Below are 23450 nucleotides of genomic sequence, written 5' to 3'. Positions count from 1 at the left end.
CACCACAACTTTTCTATCCATTCCTCAGTTGATGGACACTTAGGTGGTTTATAAGATCTGGCTATTACAAATTGTGCTGCTATAAACATGGGTGTACATATATCACTTGGTATGACGTTTTCAGTTCTGAGAATATGCCTAGAAGTGGAATATTTGGAACAAATGGGACTTCCAATCCCAGCTTTTTGAGAAATCTCCAGACTGCCATCCACAGTGGCTGCACCAGTCTACACACCCACCAACACTGCAGAAGGGTTCCCTTTTACCCACAGCCTCTCCAGCATTTGTTGTTGGTAGTGTTCTTGACCCTGGCCATTCTTTCAGGAGTGAGATGAAATCTCAGTGTTGTTTTCATTTTCATTTGTCTAATGAGAAATGGTGATGAACATTTTTTCATGTATTTATTTGCCATTTGTATTTCTTCATCAGAGAACTGTGTATTCATCTCAGATGCCCATTTTTGGACTTGGTCTTTGAATTTCAGGGGTCTGATTTTTTTAATTCTTCATATGTGTTAGACAGAAGTCCTTTGTCTGAGGGACAGTTCACTAAGATTTTTTCCCAGTTTGTGGGGTTTATTTTCACTATGCTAGAGATTTCTTTTGACATGCAAAAAAATTTTTTTAATAAGACATGATCCCAGCCATTGATTCTGGGAAGTATTTGCATGTGGTTGCATTCCTGTTCATGAATTCTCTACCTACCCCTATATTTTCAAGATTTTTACCTAATTTATCACCCAACAGATTTAGTGTTTCTGTTTTAATACACAGATCTTTGATCCATTTAGATTTTAGTTTAGTATATGGTAATAGGCATAGGTCTTGATTTAGGTTTCAGCATGTGGAGAGCCAGTTTTTCCAGCACCATTTATTAAATAGACTGTCCTTCTTCTAGTGAACATGTTTAGGGCCTTTATCAAAGATAAGGTAGTTGAATGTGTTGGTAGTCGTGGTTGTATCTTATAATCTATTCCATTGATCTTCAGCTCTGTTATTATTGCAGTACCATGTTGATTTTTTTACATTTGCTTTGTAGTATAACTTCAAGTCAGGGATTGTGATGCTTCCTTCCTTGCCTTTGCTGCTTAGAATTGCCTTTGGTATTCAGGTCTCTTCTGGTTTCAGATGAATTTTTAGGATTGATTACTCTAGATCTATGAGGTAGGTATGTTGATGGCATTTTCATTGGGATTGCATTGAATCGATATATCAGTTTTGGGAGAATGGCCTTTTTTATGATATTTATTCTTCCTATCCATGAGCAAGGGATGTCTCTCCATTTTCTGAGATCCTCTCCAGTTTTTCATGGCATTATAATATTCCCTGTATAGATCTTTTACTTCTTTTGTGAGATTAATTCCTAAGTCTTTCATTTTTTGGATGCTCGTGTGAAAGGTGTGCCTTCTTTTCTTTCTCTCTCAGTGAGTTCGTTGTTAGTGTATAGAAATGCTGTTGATTTTTTAGTTTTGATTTTGTGTCCAGCTACATTGATGAATTTATTTATTTTATCTAGGATTCTTTCAATGGAGTTTAGGGGTTCTTCTATGTAGAGTATCATGTCATCCACAATTAATGATAATTTGACTTCCTCTTTTTGTACCTTTATCCTTTTTATTTCTCTCTCTTGTCTTATTGCTCTGGCTAATATTTTCCATAATATGTTAAATAGGAGCAGTGATAAGGGACATCCCTGTCTTATACCTCATTTTAAGTTAAAGGCTTTCAGTTTTAAACCATTTAATATGAGGCTGGCTGTAGGTTTGTCATAGATGGCCTTTATCACATTGAGGTAAAGACCATCTGTTCCAATTTTCTGTAAGGTTCTTAGCATGAATGAGTGTAGGACCTTATCAAAAGCTTTTTCTGCTTCTTTAGAGATGATCATGTGAGTCTTACTTTTGACTTTATTGATATGGTGGATTACATTTATTGACTTATGTATACTGAACCAACTGTGCCTGCCTGGGATGAATCTCACTTGGTCATGGTGTATAATCTTCTTGATGATTTGCTGCATCCTGTTTGTCAATATTTTATTGAGGATTTTTGCATCTGTGTTCATTAGGGAGATTGGCCTGTAGTTCTCTTCTTTAGTTGGGTCTTTCTCAGGCTTTGGTACTAGAGTAATATTTGCTTCCAGGAGTGACTTAGGAACAATTGCTTCCCTTTTGATTTCACTGAACTGTTTGAGTAGTGTCGGCTAAGTTTTCTCTGTATTTTTTGTAGAATTCCACAGTGAGTCTGTCTGGGCCTGGGCTCTTCTTTGTAGGTTAAGGACTTAATTACATTTTCAATTTCATTAATGGAAATTGGGTTATTCAGCAGTTTTACATCTTCTTGACCTAGCTTTGGTACTTCGTATATTTCTCGGAACTTGTCCATTTCTTCTGTGTTATTGAACCTATGAGAGGAAAGGTTTATGAAATCGATGATGATGATCTTCTGCATTTTCACAGAGTCTGTACTGATTTCATCTTTTTCATTCCTTATTGCATGAATTTGAGCTCTTTCTTTCCTTTTTTAAATTAAGGTTGGCTAGGGATTTATCAATTTATTTATTTTTTAAAAGAACCAACTCTTGATTCATTGATTTTTTGGATTGTTTTCTTAGAACCTATTGTATTAATTTCTGCTCTGCTTTTTATAATATCCTCCTTTCTTCTGGCGTTGGGCGTGACTTGCTCTTCTTTTTCTACATGTTTGAGGTTTAGCATCAGGTTTTTTATTTATATTTGTTCTGTTTTTCTGATGTGGGAATTCACTGCTGAATTTCTAATGTGGGAATTTTCCTATGAGGACTGTTTTCATTGCATCCCACAGATTCTGGTAAGTTGTATTTGTATTTTTTGTTTGCTTGTAGGTATTGTTTAATTTCTTCTTTGACCCACTGATTGCTCAAGAGTCTATTATTCAATTTCCATGTGTTTGTGGGGTTTTTGCAGTTCCTTTTATCATTAATTTCTAGTTTCATGGCACTAGGGTCTAATAACATGCATGGGATAATTTTAATTCTTTTTTCATTTAAATATTTTTCTGTGAGCTAGTATATGGTCTCTTTTAGAGAATGTCCCATGTGCTGCTGAAAAGAATGTACATTATGACGTTGTTGGATGGAACACTCTGTATATGTCTATCAAGTCCATTTGCTCACAGTTCTGTTATTTCTTTGCTGATTTTCTGTCTGGTTGATCTGTCCCTTTGGGTCAATGGTGTGTTAAGGTCTCTGTCATACTAATTTATTATTACTGTATTACTAATTTGATGTTTTATTTCAATTAATACTTGCTTTGTATTACTGGGTGCTCTGGAATTTGGTGCATATATACTTAAGATTGTTATCTCTTCATCTTGCAGTTTTCCCCTAACCAGTATGTAATGATCTTCTTTATCTCTTAGTCTTATTTTTGGTTTGAAGTTAACATTGCCTCCAAAGAGAAATGCTACCCCTGCTCTTTTGGGGGTTCCTGTTGCATGAAATATTGTTTTCCATCCTTTGACTTTCAGTCTGTGAGTTTCCTTTTGGGTTAAATGGGTTTCTTGTAGACAGCATATGATTGGAAGTTGTCTCTTGATGCATTCTGCCAGTCTATTTCATTTAATTGATGAATTGAGACCATTTACATTAATGGTTATAACTGTTATTTATTGGCTTATTGTTAGCATGTCATCTTTCCGCTGTTGCATCTTTATTTTTCCATTCTGTTTAGTTGTCTACCTTGCTTAGAGGTTTTTTGCTAAGTGTATCTAGACTGTCTTTCAGTATTCTTTGCAGGGTTGGCTTGGTGATCATGAAGTTTTCAGCTGTTCTTTGTCATGGAAGTATCATATTTCTCTATCCATTTTGAAAGATAGTTTTTTAGGGTAAATCAGTCTAGGTTGAAAATTGTTTTCCTTTAGGAGCTGAAATACTTCACTCCATGCTCTTCTTGACTTCATTGTTTGTGTTTAGAAGTCTGCATGCTTCTGATAGGCTTTTCTTTTTAGGTGATCTGTCATTTCTTTCTGACAGCTTTTAATTTTCTACTCTTTTGTTGGATTTCTGGAATGGTGATTATTATATGTCTGGATGTAGTTTTATTTTGGTTATGGCTAATTGGAGTTTTATATGCTACACTAAACCTAATGTCAGTTTTCATTCTCATGTTTGGGAAATTTTTAGCTATTGCTTCTGTGAATAACCTCTTGATATCATTTGTGTTATTCCCTTCTTTTTCATTTATCCCTATGAAACTTAGATTGTTTTTCTTTGCATCATCTTGCAGGTGTTGAGATGTTATTTCTTGATTCCTTGTTATTTTTAAAAGATCTTTCTTTTCCTGTTCACTAGTTGCAATCTTGTCTTTGAGGTCTGAAATTCTATCTTCACTTTCACTGAGTCTGTTTTGACAACTTTTGATGGAATTTAAAAAAATTTATTTAAAGAAAAAAACAGTAAAAGGGTACAAGTAATACAGAATTTCAAAAAATAGTAAAATATCACTAGTTAATAGATTACATATTGTCATCTTAGAAATTGTTGTTCAAGTTACAAAATTAAAGCATACCAAGTGGACATTCTAACAGTAAGACAGCAAACAGTTGTGTTCAGTGATCCAGCAAAAATTTAGTAATATGGTCATCTACCTTACACTCCTAAACACACTTACAGTTTTACCTTTAGAGCACTTTCTTTTTCTCTCTTTTTTACAATAACATTTATACATTTTGGGTTTTATTTTTCCCACAGTTCTTATTACTTTTTTTGATGAAATTTTTGAATTCCTGTATATTTATTTGAATCTGCTTCATATATTCTGTCTGTTTCTTTAATTGTTCATCCAGGGATTCTATCTTTTTGTTTTGTTCCTCTAATTTTTTAACTGTATCTTCTTGTAGGTATTGTCTTGGCTTGAAATTCACATTGTCTGCAAATAGGCTAGCTGTTCCTGCTTTTTACTGTGCTCTTTACCATAGAATATTGTTTTTCATGCTTTGACTTTTAGTCATTAAATTTATTTTGAATTAAATATATTTCTTGTGGTCAGCATATTGTTGGTCTTGCTTCTTGATTCCATCTGCCAATCTATTTCTCTTGATTGGTGAATCAAGCCCATTAGTATTGACAATTATAACAAACATGTGTTGACATATCTTTGTCATGTTATTTTCCTATTGTTGTCTTCTTTTGTTCCTTTCTGTGTAACTGCTTACCTTGCCTGATGAATTCTTTCTGCTAGGGTTTGTGAAGGTGTAATCCTTCTTGTCTCTTTCTAGAATGTTCCTCAGAACATTATGGCATGTTGGTTTGGTGATAATGAATTTCCTCAGGTATTCTTTGTCTCGGAAGTATCTTATTTTTCCATCAATTTTGAAAGATGCTTTTGTTAGGTACATTGATCTGGATTGATGGTTGTTTTTATGTAGAGACTGAAAAAGTTCACTTCAAGCTCTTAATGGCATAAGGGTTTGTGTTGAGAAGTCTGCTGTGATGCTGATGTGATTTCATTTATAAGTGATTTGCTTCTGTTTTCTAACAGTTTTTGATATTCTTTCCTTGTGCTGAATTTCTGGTAACTTTACTTTTATATGCCTGAGTGCATATTTATTTTGGTCATGGTTTATTGACATTTTATATACCTCACTTATTGGTGTGTCAAATTGTTTTGCCCTGCTTGGGACATTTTTGTGATGACTAATTTGAAAAGGTCTTTTGTGTCATTTGCACTATTTCCTGACTTTTTCATTGACTCCAATCAATGGTATGTTATTCTTCTTTGCTTCATCTAGAAGTTGTTGGGTTGATTTCTTACAGTCCGTTGCTACTTTTAAGATATTATTTCTTTCATAATATCAAACCATAAACTTATCTTCTGATATATTTTATATTCACATTGATTTGTTGTGCTGCATATACATTCAATAGATGTTTTATCTCCTGGATATCTGTTTGAATTTGTCTCATGGATTTTATTTCTTTTCTATGATGAGTGTTCATGGCTTAAATCTTTTAAAATTTTATCTGCCTTGGAGTCATTAATCCTATTTTTCATTATGGTCACCATTTCTAGAGTTACCTGAGAAATTATTTCTGATTTGATATTTTTTCAGAACTCACCCATCTACTGTGTTACTTTCACTGTTACAGAAAATCTAGGGAGATGGCTTTCAGATTATTACATTTCATTGAACCTTGAGTTTGTCTTTGGTAAGATGGAAGTCTGGGTTTCATCTTGTTTAAGTGTCTTCTCATTTTCTATTTTATTTTTAGTTTAATTACTGGGTTGATTCTTGTAAATTTCCAATGGTGAGTAGCTTGTTGATAGTATTTAGAACTCCTAGGAAATGACTTTTCCCCTAGGATGTCTTTTAGGCTTTTTGGTACTGAGTCTGAGAAATCACTGTCTGCTTATTCTATCCCATAGTTCTTTGGCACTGGCCTGTAGTATTGTTTACAAAACTTAGGCAATCTCAGTCTTGATATCCCAATAAGACCAGCTAGTTATAATTCTTATGTCACTTTGGCTAAACACAGTCAAGAAAATAACAAACTGGTGTAACTATCGATTTGCCAACCTCAACCATATGAAATAGCTTTGTAGTTATTTAACAAAATCTAAAGTGAACCAGCATATTTTATGCAGTAAATAAGGCCTCACTATAGTAATTTTATCCACAAGGGAGAAAACTTAAATGCTGTTGGAGGAAAATAAACAAATAGAGGAAGAGGAAGAGATTAGAAGCAAGGCTTCAGGACAAAGGAAGATCACTCAAACTTTGGAAAACTGGTGTAGAAAATAGGAAGAAAGAGAGCACAAAGAAAAATATCAGGAACAGAACAAAACAACAACAAAAACTAAAAACCATGCTTACACTCATATAAAACAAGAAGAAACAATCAGGAAAAATATAATAAAAAATACAAATCAAAAAACCAGAAAATATAGAGAAAAAAATAATAAAATTTTGCAAAGTCACTTTCAGATGTGCCTGGATTCACTAGAAGACCCCATGGATGGATAGATCCAGATGTGAGTTGATTAATCCCAGGAAACCGGCTGTAGCTTTACAGCAGTTTAGTAGATAAACTCAGTGAGCTTTTGTCCCACAGAAGGTTAGGCTGATTTTTGGTTGTGAGGCTGGAACCAGATCTGTTTAGCTCGCAGCAGTCCATGTGCCTCCTGTTGGCTTGAAGTGGACTCCCTGCCAGCTCAAACTTGATTCTCTGACCTCATGCCAACTTGTGCTCAACTCCCTGGCTTAGACACTGAGAACCACTAGACAAAGCCAGCAGTTGCCCTGAGTTTCAAGCTTAGCTCCTCTCCAAGATGACTCCTCACCAATGGTCCTCCCTGAGGGGAAGCCTGAATCCACATAACACAGCCCTCAGTGCAGTCTGCTGCATCCAGTGCTCTGTTGCACTGTTCTGTTCTCCTTGGAGGCCTCTTGGGTTGTTAGTAGTCACTGTGCTTCTGCAGGTTCTAGACACCCTTCACAAGTAGTAAGTCCAGGCTCAGGAAGAAAGAGCTGACTGCCACTGCCTTCTTTACTGAAGTCTTTCTCTTTGTTCCACCCATGAGCTTAAATTTTCTTTGGGTCCTTTATCAGTGCTGGGGACCCACTCTTCCTTCTTCTTCTCCTCACTTGCCACATTACAGTATGGGCATCATTTCTTGGAAAAGTTCTTTCTCTGCTGTTCACCACACTATCTTTTGCCTAGAAATTCCAGAAATATCTCTTTGACAGATGTAGGACTACATCTGCAGGCACCAGGGCTCTTGGCGGATCCTTGGCCATTCCTCTCATCTATAGTTTCATGACAACTTCTTTTGTGTTTTATGGCTTTAAAGACCAGTCCATGCTGTTGGAGACATTTTGCCTGATTATGAACAAGGCTGGCTTCAACCTTGCCATCGTTTTCTGCAGATGCAGAGCCAATTTCTAGTGCTACCTCATTTCTGTTTCAGAACCAATTGTCACCCACAAGGCTATACCTTTACTTTCGTTTGGTACCTTTTATCTGGATGTTTGTGACACTGAATTTGGAACTTGATACAGTATTCTTTTCTCTGCAAGGATACAAATTTACTTTTCTATGAGTAAAGATAGATTCTACTATCTTACAAGGAGAAAACTTTAAAGATACTTCATTAATTGCCTTGTACATTTTAAGGATTCATTTACATTTGATTTTACCATAATTCACAATGAAGTTCTTAGGACTCCATTTTAAAAATTTTTTAATTCCAGCACTAAATGTGAGTCCTATTATGTATTCATGAAATTTTTGTCAAATGAAAATATGACTCAATAAGTGTCTCTGTGTTCTCTAAACTCTGCCTCAGCAAAAATCACTTGTATTGTAACCTTCTCCTCATAAACAAGGTCTGGTTGAGAATGTATCTTATGGTCTGGAGGAGGAGGGGTCCCGGGTTCCTGAGGCACCTCGGCCTGTGCCCAGCTGCGCCTAGCCATCGGTGTGCAGAGGAGGAGCTGCGCGGATCCGGAGTGCCTGCAGAGGCCCCTTCCTTTGTCTGGAGGAGGGGGGACCCCGGGTTCCTGGGGCACCTCGGCCTGTGCTCAGCCGCGCCTGGCCATTGGTGTGCGGAGGAGGAACTGCGCGGATCCGGAGCGCCTGCAGAGGCCCCTTCCTTTGTCTGGAGGAGGAGGGATCCCGAGTTCCTGAGGCACCTCGGCCTGTGCCCAGCCGCGCCTAGCCATCGGTGTGCAGAGGAGGAGCTGCACGGATCCGGAGCGCCTGCAGAGGCCCCTTCCTTTGTCTGGAGGAGGAGGGGTCCCGGGTTCCTGAGGCACCTCGGCCTGTGCCCAGCTGCGCCTAGCCATCGGTGTGCAGAGGAGGAGCTGCACGGATCCGGAGTGCCTGCAGAGGTCCCTTCCTTTGTCTGGAGGAGGGGGGATCCCGGGTTCCTGGGGCACCTCGGCCTGTGCCCAGCCGCGCCTGGCCATCGGTGTGCGGAGGAGGAGCTGCGCGGATCCAGAGCGCCTGCAGAGGCCCCTTCCTTTGTCTGGAGGAGGAGGGATCCCGAGTTCCTGAGGCACCTCGGCCTGTGCCCAGCCGCGCCTGGCCATCGGTGTGCAGAGGAGGAGCTGCGCAGATCCGGAGCGCCTGCAGAAGCCCCTTCCTTTGTCTGGAGGAGGAGGGATCCTGAGTTCCTGAGGCACCTCGGCCTGTGCCCAGCCGCGCCTGGCCATCGGTGTGCGGAGGAGGAGCTGCGCGGATCCGGAGCACCTGCAGAAGCCCCTTTCTTTGTCTGGAGGAGGAGGGATCCCGGGTTCCTGAGGCACCTCGGCCTGTGCCCAGCCGCACCTGGCCATCGGTGTATGGAGGAGGAGCTGCGCGGATCCGGAGCGCCTGCAGAGGCCCCTTCCTTTGTCTGGAGGAGGAGGGATCCCAGGTTCCTGAGGCACCTCGGCCTGTGCCCAACCGCGCCTAGCCATCGGTGTGCAGAGGAGGAGTTGCGCGGATCCGGAGCGCCTGCAGAGGCCCCTTCCTTTGTCTGGAGGAGGAGGGATCCCAGGTTCCTGAGGCACCTCGGCCTGTGCCCAGCCGCGCATAGCCATCTGCGTGCAGAGGAGGAGCTGGGTAGATCCGGAGTGCCCGCAGGAGGCCCTTCCTTTGTCTGGAGGACTGTGGATATCTCTGCAAGCAGGGAGGGATCACAGGCTCCTGAGGCACTGCGGTCTGTGGTGAGTACCCTAACCCGGCTGCGATCCAAGAGCTGTGTATCTACCAAGGGGCAGGTGGGCACACAGTGTCCCTGAGGCCCAGCTTGTCTGGAACCACGGAGTTCTGAACAAGCAGAGAAGGGCCATTGGTTCTGCAGGCCCAATGGCCGGGGGTAGAGTGGTGCCAGAGTCTCAGTAGCTGCAAACATAGAAGGGGATTTTCAACAGATCCTGAGGAGGCTTTCAAATAATACTTGAAACACAGAAATATAGGAAAATGACAAAACGAAAGACCAAATTACAACCTCAAACCTCCAGCCCATCTCAGGAAACCCTAGGAGAAGTGTATTTAGAAGAAAATATATCCCATCCTCCTCATATATCAGACACAATAGCTACTGAAGTTGACAAGCAACTCCAGGAAGCTTTAAAGAAATTCAAACTCTAAATAATATCCCAGATAAAAGAAGAAATGATAAAAGAAATGAAAGAGATTCTAAATATATCTAAAGAAAACACAGATAAAAAATTGGAGGAACTAAACAAAAAGATAGAATCCCTAGAAGAGCAATATAAGAAACAAACAGAATACATAATGCAGATGCACAGAGATATACAGGAAATAAAAAACTCCACTGAAAGTTGTAAAAACCGCCTTAATGAAAGTGAAGATAGGATTTCAGACCTTGAAGACAGGATTGCAGCTAGTGAACAGGAAAGGAAAGATCTTTTAAAAATAACAAGGAATCAGGAAACAACAATTCAACAACTGCAAGATGATGCAAAGAAGAATAACATAAGAATGATAGGGATTAATGAAAAAGAAGGAGACAACATAAAGGATATCAAGAGGATATTTAGAGAAGCAATAGCTGAAAACTTCCCAAGCATGAGATCAGAAACTGACATCAGGATCAGTGAAGCATATAGAACTCCAAACAGTCATAACCAAAATAAAACTACACCCAGACATATAATAGTCACCATTCCAGAAATCCAACACAAGAATAGATTATTAAAAGCTGTCAGAGAGAAAAGACAGATCACTTATAAAGGAAAACCTATCAGAATCACAGCAGACTTCTCAGCACAAACAATAAAGTCAAGAAGAGCATGGAATGAAGTATTCCAGATCCTAAAGCAAAATGATTTCCAACCTAGACTGATATATCCTGCAAAACTATCATTTAAAATAGATGGTGAAATACGATACTTCCATGACAAAGAACAGCTGAAGAACTTCATGAACACCAAACCAACCCTGCAAAAAATATTGAAAGACAGTTTAGATACACAAAGGAAAAAACCACTAAGCAAAGCAAATAATTAAACAGAACCGAAAGATAAAGATGCAACAGCAGGGAGATAACATTCCTACAATTAACCAGCATTTAACAGTAATAACCATTAATGTAAATGGTCTCAATGCACCAATCAAAAGAAACAGACTAGCAGAATGGATCAAGAAACAAAATCCAACCATATGCTGTTTACAGGAAACCCATCTAACCCAGAAAGATACTCACAGACTGAAAGTCAAAGGATGGAAAACAATTCTTCATGCAGCAGGAATCCAAAAAAAGGCAGGAGTAGCCATTCTGTTTGCAGACAACGTGAACTTTAAACCAACAATGACCATAAAGGACAAAGAAGGTCACTACATACTCGTAAGGGGAAAACTCCAAGAGGAAGAGATAACTATCTTAAATATATACGCACCAAACTCCAGAGCACCCAGTTATATAAAACAATTATTAACAGAAATGAAAACTCAAATTATCAGTAACACAATTGTAACAAGAGACCTTAATACACCACTGACACCAAGGGACAGATCAACCAGACAGAAAATGAGCAAAGAAATAACAGAACTGAATCACACCTGTGAACAAATGGGTTTGATAGACATATACAGAATGTTCCACCCAACAACATCAGAATACACATTCTTCTCAGCAGTACATGGATCATTTTCTAAAATAGACCATATATTAGCTCACAGAACATATTTAAGCAAATGCAAAAGAGTTGAAATCATCCCTTGCATATTATCGGATCATAGCGCTCTGAAATTAGAAATTAATGACAAAGGATACTGCAAAAATTCCGCAAACACATGGAAACTAAATAACACACTCTTGAGTAATCAGTGGGTCACAGAAGAAATTAAAGAAGAAATTAAACAATACCTAAAAGAAAATGAAAATGCAGATACAACTTACCGGAATCTGTGGGATGCAATGAAAGCCATTCTGAGAGGAAAATTTATTGCACTGAGTTCCCACATCAGGAAAACAGAACGAATACAAATAAATAACTTGATGTTACACCTCAAACAGCTAGAAAAAGAAGAGCAAGTCAAGCCCAAAGCCAAAAGAAGAGAGGAAATTATAAAAATCAGAGCAGAAATCAATGCAATAGAGACTAAGAAAACAATCCAAAGAATCAACGAATCAAAGAGTTGGTTCTTTGAAAGAATAAATAAAATCGATAAGCCCCTAGCCAACCTTATTAAAAAAAGGAAAGAAAAAGCTCAAATTCATGCAATAAGAAATGAAAAAGGAGAAATCACTACAGACCCAATAGAAATACAGAGGATCATCAACACCTATTTCGAAAACCTCTACTCTCAAAAGTTTGATAACGCAGAAGAAATAGACAGATTCTTAGAAGCATATGAAGTACCAAAGCTAGATCAAGAGGATATAAAACTGTTGAGTAACCCAATCTCTGCTAATGAAATTGAGAATGTAATTGGGTCCTTGCCCACCAAGAAGAGCCCAGGCCCAGATGGATTCACTGCAGAATTCTACAAGAAATATAAAGAAGACCTAATGCCGACACTCCTCAAACTATTCAATGAAATTGAAAGGGAAGCAATCCTTCCTAAGTCATTCCTGGAAGCAAATATTACTCTAGTACCAAAACCTGAGAAAGACCCAACTATAAAAGAGAACTATAAACCGATCTCCCTAATGAACACAGATGCAAAAATCCTCAATAAAATATTGGCAAATAGGATCCAGCAAATCATCAAGAAGATTATACACCATGACCAAGTGGGATTCATCCCAGGAATGCAAGCATGGTTCAACATACGCAAATCAATAAATGTAATCCACCATATCAATAAAGCCAAAAATAAGAATCACATGGTCATCTCTATAGATGCAGAAAAAGCCTTCGATAAGGTCCAACACTTATTCATGATAAGAACTTTACAGAAAATTGGAATAAATGGTCTTTACCTCAATATAATAAAGGCCATTTATGACAAACCAACAGCCAGCATCATACTAAATGGCCAAAAATTGAAAGCCTTTACTTTAAAATCGGGTACAAGACAAGGATGTCCTTTATCACCACTCCTATTTAATATAGTACTGGAAGTACTAGCCAGAGCAATTAGGCAAGAAAGAGAAATAAAAGGGGTAAAGATAGGAAAAGAAGAAGTTAAATTATCATTGTTTGCAGATGACATGATACTCTACATAGAAGACCCCCTAAACTCCATTGAAATACTCTTAGATACAATAAATAAATTCAGTATTGTGGCTGGATACAAAATCAATACTCAGAAATCAATAGCAATCCTATACACGAACAACAAAATTACAGAGAGGGAAATAAGAGAAACTGGACTATTCACATTAGCAAGCAAAAAAATGAAATATTTAGGAATTATTCTTACGAAAGAAGTGAAAGACTTATACAGTGAAAATTATAATACACTGAAAAAGGAAATTGAAGATGATCTCAGAAAATGGAAAGACATCCCTTGCTCATGGATAGGAAGAACAGACATTGTGAAAATGGCCATTCTCCCAAAACTGTTATACAGATTCAATGCAATCCCAATAGAAATACCATCAACATACCTTATAGATCTAGAGAAATCACTCCTAAATTTCATCTGGAACCAGAAGAGACCTAGAATCGCAAAGGCAATTCTAAGCAGCAAAGACAAAGCAGGAGGCATCACAATCCCTGACTTGAAGTTATACTACAAAGCAACAGTAGTAAAATCAACATGGTATTGGAATCAAAACAGAGCTGAAGATCAGTGGAATAGATTAGAAGATACAACCACAACTACGAACACACTCAACCACCTTATCTTTGATAAAGGAGCCAAGCAGGTTCACTGGAAGAACGACAGTCTCTTTAATAAATGGTGCTGGAAAAACTGGCTCTCCATTTGCCGAAAACTAAAGCTAGACCCATGTCTATCACCATGTACTAAATTAAAATCTAAATGGGTCAAAGATCTGAATATTAAAACAGAAATGCTAAATCTATTGGAAGACAAATTGGGTAGAAACCTTGGAGACATAGGAGTAGGTAGAGAATTCATGAATAGGACTCAAACCGCATGGGAAATACTTCCCAGAATCAATAACTGGGACCACTTCTTATTAAAAAGTTTTTGCATGTCAAAAGAAATCTCCAGCATAGTGAAAAGAAAACCCACAAACTGGGAAAAGATTTTAGTGAACTCTCTCTCAGACAAGGGACTCTTGTCTAAAACATATAAAGAATTAAAAAAACTCAGACCTCCAAAATTCAAAGATCCAATCCAAAAATGGGCATCTGAGATGAATACGCAATTCTCAGATGAAGAAATGCAAATGGCAAATAAATATATGAAAAAATGCTCATCATCATTGGTCATTAGAGAAATGCAAATTAAAACCACACTGAGATACCATCTCACTCCTGAAAGAATGGCCAGGATCAAGAAAACCACCAACAACAAATGCTGGAGAGGCTGTGGGGAAAAAGGAACTCTCCTGCACTGTTGGTGGGAGTGTAGACTGGTACAGCCTTTGTGGAGGTCTGTCTGGAGGTTTCTCAAAAAGTTGGGATTGGAAATCTCATTTATTCCAGCTATTCCTCTTCTAGGCATATTCCCAGAAGAACTGAAAGCATCATACCACAGGGATATATGTGCACCTATGTTTATAGCAGCACAATTTGTAATCGCCAGATCTTGGAAACAACCCAAGTGTCCATCAACTGAGGAATGGATAAAAAAGTTGTGGTATTTCTATACAATGGAGTATTATTCAGCTATAAAGAAGGATCACATTGAGATATTTATCAATAAATGGGCGCAGCTTGAGACCATACTCATAAGTGAAATAAATCAATCTCGCATGTATGAATACCGAATAGTTTCCCTAATGTAAATAATGATTCAAATATATAAAAATATGTGACAATCATGATTCCCCATTATGTGGCCTTGAAGCCTTATAAAATTTTCACTTATTAATTAGAAAGGCTTTACTCTGGGCTTTTTGATATGGAAATATTTGAAGCTATAGTACATGAAGTTTTATCCAAATATTTTAAGGAAAAAGACAGACATTATGGTAACTACTTTTCTTTAAAAAAATTATTTAGCTATTTCTTATGTTTATTTTAATTAAGGGAAAAATTTAAAAAATTAGGATATATAGTAGTAACTCTTTTTGATCTCCTATTAACTTGTTTTGAAGTCCTGTAATACTCCCAAGATCTTGTTTTGACTGATTAGACTCTGTTCCATTCTGTGCAATAGTAGCAAGTCTGAAGGTATAGGCAACTAATTTGAAGGCAATAAGATTCACAAAGATGCCCATTCTGGTTTGACTATTGTCTCCTTTGGAAGTCCTGTAATGTTCACAATGCCTAAGTTTTATTGGTCTTGTTCTCCACTGTTTTGTCCGGCTTTATAATATCTAATGAGATGGACAATTCCTTTTAAGGAAACAAGAGACAATGTTGATAACCATTGTTGATGACCTTGTACTCTGTTCTACATCATGTGCTATGTCTATCCTTGGTTTTGACTTACAGCTTTGTTTTGCCATATTTGACTTTATTCTCTCCCCCCCCAAAAAGTAATAAGAACTAAGGAGTAATAAAATCCAAAATGTGTAAATTTTGTTGTAAAAAAGAGAGGGAGGGAAAAAAAAGAGCTCTAATGGATATAACAGCAAGTGTGTTTAGGGATGTTAAATAGCTGACTATATTAATGTTTTTGGATCATTGAACACAGCTGTTTGCAGTCTCTCTGTTTGAATGTCTACTTTGTATTCTTTGATACTGTGATTTGAGCAACTATTTCCAAGATGATAATATGTAATCTATTAACAGGTGATTTCTTACTGTTATGTTTTTTTTTGTAGTTCTGTATTATGTGTAACCTTACACTGCTTTGTTTTGTTTTGTGTTTTTCTCTTTTTCCTCTTAAATAAAAAAAGAGAATGTATCTTATATATTGATTTTGCATCCTCATAATGTCCCAGGAATTGAGATCCTATTATTATTCTCACTTTATGAGGAGAAAGTGAATCAAAGCAAATATCTTGACTAGTAAGTGGTAAGGCTAAAATTTGAATTCAGATGACCAGAGACACATATCCTAACCCAAACTATCCTCATAGTGATATATATTTAGGGCTTCTTTTCCCCTTTATTTCAATATTCAAAACTCTGGAGACAGTAGGAAAATTGTATAGTATACAATATTAATCAAATAAAGAGCACTAGATTTAATCTAAAGTTAAAAATAGATATACCTGAACATCTGGTAAAATAATATAAAATGTTTTGTTTCTTCAAGATTTTTGAAAGATGAAATGACTTTGCTTGAACATTTTCAAATTTTCAGAACTAAATATATTCCCACAAAGAATATGAAATATATCTAGTACCTTAACAATAGAGCAACACAATATAAACTATATCAACTTTTTGGGTTTTGTTATTTAAAGAAAGAAAAAACATAATAGAAAAGAAGAGTACAATAATACAGAATTCAACAAAAATTGCATATTGTCATCTTAGAAATAGTTGTTCAAGTTACAAAATCAAAGAATAAAAAGTGGAAAAACACTCAAACATTGACAGTGCAAACCAGAAGTTCAATGATCCACCAAAAAATTTAGTAATGTTGTCACTATCTTACACACTTATACATACAGGTATATCCTTTAGAGCACTTTCTTCCCTTTCATTTTTACAATATCTATTATACATTTTGGGTCATTACTGTTTTAGTTTTTATTATTTTTTACACTAGAGAAACAATATGATATATCCTAACGTGAGCCTTGTTTATTTCACTTATGAGAATAGTCTCAAGTTACCTCCATTTACCTATAAAGGCTTCAGGATCATTCTTTTATATTTTTTATATTCCATCAATTAAAAATACCACATATTTTTTCATCCACTCTGTGGTTGATAGACCTTTTGGTTGTTTCTAAGATTTCACTATTACTAATTGTGCTGCTATAAATATAGCAGTCACTGTGACATGATCTTCTCAGTTTTTCTGGGAAAATACCCAGGAGGGCAATAGCTGGATTGAATGGAACTTCTTATCCTAGTTTGTTGAGCAATCTCCATACTGATTTCCACAGTGGTTGCACCGGTCCACAGTAACACCAACAGTGGAGAAGTGCTCTTTTTCCCCACAGCCTCACCAACAGTTGTTATCAGTTGATTTCTTGATGGTAACTATTCTTTCCGGGGTGAGATGATATCTCAGTGTTGTTTTAATTTGCATTTCTCAAATGACCAGTGATGATGAGTGTTTCTTCATGTATTTATTTGTATTCATGTATTTATTTGTATTCTCCATTTGAGAAATGGAGGGTTCATCTCCGATGCCCATTTTTGAGAAGGTCTTTGAATTTGGGGGGCTTGATGTTTTTCAATGCTCTATATGTTCTAGATATAAGTCCTTTATCTGAGGGACTGTTTGCTAAAAATCTTTCCCATTGTGTAGGCTTTCTTTCCACTTTGTTGATTTCTTTTGAAGTGCAAAAACCTTTTAGTACTATGAGATCCCAGTTGTTCTTTGAAGTGTTCCCCATGTAGTTTGCATGGTGTTCATGAATTGTCTGCCTACCCCTATGTCTCCAAGATTTCTACCTATATTGTCTCCCAGTAGGTTTAGTGTTTCTGTTTTAATATTTAGGTCCTGGATCCATTATGACTTTAGTTTAGGGCATGGTGATAGGCATGGGTCTAGTTTCAGTCTTTGGCATGTGGAAAGCCAATTTTTCCAATACTACTTATTAAAGAAGCTGTCTTTTTCTCAATGAACATATTTAACCCATTTGTCAAGTAGAAGTTTGTTGAATGTCTTTCTATCTTCTAATCTGTTCCATTGATCCTCACGTCTATTTCTTGGCAAGTACCATGATGATTTTATCACTATGGTTTTGTAGTGTAGTTCCAAGTCAGGAATTGAGATGTCTCGTGTCTTGCCTTTGTTGCCTAAATTGCCTTTGATATTCTAGGTTTGTTCTGTCTCCAAATGAATTTTAGCAAGGTTTTCTCTAGATCTATAATGTGTGTTATTGTTATTTTAATAGGAATTGCATTAAATCTGTATAGCAGTTTTGGAAGCATGACCATTTTCATAATGTTGGTTCTTACTAACCAAGAGCAAGGAGTATCCTCCCATTTTCTAATGTCCTCTTCAATCTCCTTCACAGCCATTTTTGAATCTGAAATTCCTAACCTTCATCTATGTGTGACTGCACGTGTTTCACAAGCTACCAAGATGATTTCAAATTGACAATTTGAAGATTCAAGGCTAAATTCTCTTGGTTGAAAAATATTCCTCTCAGTCAAAAAGATAATCATTATGCTTGTGTCAGGAATGTATACATGTACATAGTAGACTTTTCAAAAAATTTAAAATACTTTAAAAATTAGAGTTTTTTGTTGATTTGGTGCATTGTTTTGAACATTTTATTTTTATTCTGAGTTATTTAACTTAATATTTCCCTTGAGATTGACACTTCTCAAGACCTAAGTGTTATTTAAATTCATTGCTCTGACCTTTCAACAAGGAGAGCTGAGGTCACGTGAGGTGAGCTCCAGTGTGCAGTGGTGCAGGCCCAGGGAGAGTTTAAAAATATCACTCCCAGCACTTAAGTGCCTGCCCAGGTTCCAGACAAACTGGACTAGGCTCAGGAGGTTTCCTGGGACTATCTAGACCTTGCCCAGTGAACTTCTTTCAACCCACAGAGCTGAGGCTGCCCAAGGTCAGTTCCAGGACATGGCACTGTCCCAGGGCAAGTTGAAGTACTTTGCTCCCTGTGATTAAGTGCCCACCCAGCTTCCTGAAACACTGGATTAGGCTTGGAAGGTTTTGCTTAGAAACCTTCCTTCAATCTGGGAAGTTGTGGGCACATGAGGTGAGTTCCAGCACATCAGTGCTAGCCCAGGGGGAGTTTTGGACCACCACACCCATCACATACTTCATAAAAGTGAAGAAAGAATTTCAGATGCCAAAGATAAGGTTGCAGCTACTGAATAGGAAAGGAAATATATTTTAAAAATAACAAGGAATCAGGAAATAACAATTCAAGAATTGCAAGATGATACCAAGAAAAACAACATAAGATTGATAGGAATAAATGAAAAAGAAGTGGACAACACAAATGATATCAAGAGGCTATTTACAGAAGTAATAGCCCAACCATGAGAATGGAAATATGAAAATTTCCCAAACATGAGAATGGAAACTGTGACATATGGATTACTGAAGCACATAGAACTCGAACTAGCCATAACAAAAATAAAACTACACCCAGATATATAATAATCAACATCACAGAAATTCAACAGAAGAATAGAATACTAAAAGCTGTTAGAAAAGACAGATCACTTAGAAAGGAAAACCTATCAGAATCACAACAGACTTCTCAACACAAAAAATGACGTCAAGAAGAGCATGGAGCAAAGTATTTCAGATCCTAAAGGAAAGCAACTTCCAACCTAGACCCTAAAAAACTGTCCTTCAAAATGGATGGAGAAATAAGATACTTTGATGACAAAGAACAGCTGAAGTACTTTATGGTCACCAAACCAACCCTACAAAAAATACTGACAGGGCTGGGGATTTAGCTCAGCAGCATAAGAACCTGCCTTGCAAGCAGGCAGTCATGAGTTTGATCCCCAGTACCAATAAAAAAAAACATTAAAATACTATAAAAATACTGAAAGACATTCTAGACACACAATGGCAAAAACCACCAAGTAAGGCAGACAGTTAAACAGAAAGGAAAAGTAAAGATACAACAGCAGAAAGATAACATGTCAACAATAAACCAATATATAACAGTTATAACTATTAATGTAAATGATCTCAATTCACCAATTAAAATAAACAGACTGGCAGAATGGATCAAGAGATAATGTCCAACTATATGCTGTCTATAAAAAACCCATCTAACCCCAAAAGAAACTCATAGACTGAAAGTCAAAGAATAGAAAACAATACTTAATGCAACAGAAAACTCCAAAAGAAGCATGGGTAACTATTCTATGTGCAGACAATGTGAACTTCAAACCAAGAATGATTTAGAGAGATAAAGAAGGTCACTACATAATAGTTAGGAGAAAACTTCAAGAGATAACAATCTTAAATATATATACACAAAATCCCAGAGCACCCAGCTATACAAAGCAGTATCAACAGAAATTAAAAATCAAATCAGCAATAGCACAATCATAACAGGAGACCTTAACACACCTTTGACACCAAGGGACAGATCAACCAGGCAGAAAATCAGCAAAGAAATAACAGAACTGAATCACACTTGTGAACAAATGGACTTCATATACAGAATGTTCCATCCAACAACATCATAATGTACATTCTTCTCAGTAACACATGGGAAATTCTCTAAAACAGACCATATACTAGCTCACAGAACATATTTAAATAAGTGAAAAACAATTGAAATTATCCCAGGCATGTTATTAGATCATAGTGCCATGAAACTAGAAATTAATGATGAAAGAAATTGTAAAAATCCCACAAACACATGGAAATTGAATAATAGATTCTTGAGCAATCAGTGGGTCAAAGAAGAAATTAAAAGACATTATGGCAGCCATTTCTGATTTACTATCATCTTGCTTTGAAGTTCTACCATGCTTTTGTTCTTCTGTTTACATTGATTCTATCGTGTTGTGTCTTATTGAATTTTAATATGTGTGGTAGTATAAACAAAGTTTTATGGAAAATGAGATAATATAGTAGCCATTGTTCAGTTTTCTGTTATTTGGTTCTGAATGCCCTGTAATGCTTTCATTCTCATGGTTTTATATTATTTTGTTATGTTTGATATTATTGTATGTGAAGATATGCTCAACTATTTCAAAGAAAGAGACATTATGGTAGCTACTGTTAATATCCAGTTGTCTTGTGAAGTGCTGTGTTGCTTACATTGTTCTGTTCTGATCTGCTTTTTTTTTTTTTAATCTTTGAAAAGCCTTTATTCCTCATGCCAAGTCAGCTAAAATTCTAATACACTGGAGAGATACTGGACTCTTATATCAATAAAAACAACAAAATTGACCACAGTGATAATCATAGGAATAGAAGTATAAGAAACACAAGAAAATATAAGTATGACATGCATTCTACATAGCATTCAGCATTGTATTTTGTGTGTTATATTCAAAGGGTTACTTTAAGCAAAATATGCTTGTAATCTAAAAATAGTTATGTTTATATTCAAAATCACATGTCCTGACAGTTTGCTGGGAAGAATCAAACAAGTTTAAATGATTCCATATGTCTCTGTTAAACATAATAATTCTAAAGTCAAATATCTAATGTTTTCTTTTATCATTGCTTTTGTTTTGCAAAGTCGTAGCAGTACCTTATTTGGAATTTTTAATTAGCTGTGTACATGTGAATTCTTCTTACTCTGAATTAGCTGCAGTGTCAACTGTGTAATGACACAGGAATGAGGACCAGGTTTGGAGGGGTGTAATACCTGTAACATATTCCTGTCTTCTCCCCATCACCATCTCAATCCATGATAAAATTTCAGCAATTAGTGTGCAATGTTTTTGATTACTTATTTTCTATTTTCATAAAAATGATTTGATGTAAATTTTACTAAAATATTCATTTTCTTCTGTGTGAATTTTCTCTATAACTGAGGAAGATTAACTTGTATGTAAATAAGTTCAACAGATGAAGCAATGAAGAAAAACCTCAGCCTATTAGAAAAAAGTGTTAACATTGGTCTTATCCAATGAGCATACATGAATAGTACAATTTGATTACAAAAAGATAGAATAAATTTTATAGGATTAAAATAACCTTTATGCACTAACAAAGAGACAAAATAAAATACACATTGGATGTGATGTCCATTTCTAGGTGTGACTTAGAATCTCTTGCATGCAGGCAAAAAAAAACTTTATCAAATTATGATACATCATACAAAACTGATAAATACATGTGTTATTGAGTAGAAATACAATTGAATATATTAAAGTTTAAAATTACAGCATATGATGAAGGGGAAATTTTGAATGTAAAAAAATTATTGATTTTCAAAATGATTAGCTTGTGTAGTTTCTTTTAAAAGTGAATGAAATAATATGCATAATTAAGTATATAGTGAAGGTAATCTTATAGTGAGCTGTAAGCAAAAATAGAATTCTACACTATGTATTAAGTTAATTTTATGTAAATTGTACTTAAATAATTTAATATATGGTTTTTAAGGTTGTCACCCTCTACATTCTGACTTTATCTCCAAGAACAAACCATTTTTATATCAGAAATATGGAAAGATGTACTAATTGGTAACAGTATTAAAGAAACTTCCTTAAATTCAGCAAAAAAAACCCAGAAGGAAATCTTCAATCTTGTGTATCTGTTTTTCTGATCTGCTTTGTTCTGTCCTCTTTTTTCTTAATCTCTTTGAAACAAAATTTTAAAAAATTTATTGGTCTGACTTTTAATCTTACATGTGTTCAAGTTACTTTTCTTCATGATATTTTGCTATATTTCAATATCCCATTAAATTTTAACTTCTTTTTTTTTTTTTTTTTTTTGTCTTTTTCGTTTTTATCGGTACCAGGGATCGAACTCACGACTGCCTGCTTACAAGGCAGGCGCTTATGCCGCTGAGCTAAATCCCCAGCCCCTAAATTTTGACTTCTATCAAGAACTCCTGGACTACTACCATCCTTTTCCTGCATTTTTTTTTCTGAATTTGTGTCGCTTTACTTAAAATGCATCTTGTCTTTCCATCTTTGATTTTGGTGATTATAAAGTATTCATTATAATACTTTGATATTCTCACCATGCATAGAAATGTGCAACGTATGAAATGTGCTAGTAGATTTTTGGCTTGCTGAAACTTTTAGGCTTCTAGAAACAGCAGATTAAACAGTAATGTAGTTTCTTCTATTGTTTCCATGTGCTTCCCTTCACCAATATTGCCTATCCTTCATCATTTGTTTCAAAAGAACATTTTAACTGTATTTCAGCACCTTTCCTCCAATAGGTTATACAATCCTTACTGAATGCTAGGGACAATTTAGCCCCTTCAATATATTAACTCAGAAAATCGTTTCTATACCCATAGGATTTATGATTATTTACCCATTATAGATGAGAAATGAGGGTAAATGAGCCAGTTTTCCCAAACTTTTCAAGTCTAAGGGACAGAACAGGGGCCATGCATGGCCCAAGAGTGGCAATAGCAGGCTTTACAAGGAAATATTTTTGTCTGTTATCAAAGATTCATCCTGTTTTTTCACTGTTGTATGGATGTTTCTTGAGATGTGTGAATCTGCTGTTGGAGATATGCTCCAACAGCATATGATGAAGCCTCTCAGATCACTGTATGGTCCCAACATGTCTGTGGCTGTTCTGAACCTGAGTTCAGGGTTATCTGAGTATCCAGCCCCATGATCCCACTTTTCATGGTTTATGTTGGTGGACCCCAGGCCTCATGCATT

This window comes from Cavia porcellus, unplaced genomic scaffold (assembly GCF_034190915.1).
Source record: "Cavia porcellus strain 051 isolate PalLab524CR breed Dunkin Hartley unplaced genomic scaffold, mCavPor4.1 scaffold_27, whole genome shotgun sequence".
Classification (NCBI taxonomy): domain Eukaryota; kingdom Metazoa; phylum Chordata; class Mammalia; order Rodentia; family Caviidae; genus Cavia; species Cavia porcellus.
The sequence above is the reverse complement of the archived record's forward strand: the minus strand, read 5'-3'. Positions refer to the sequence as shown.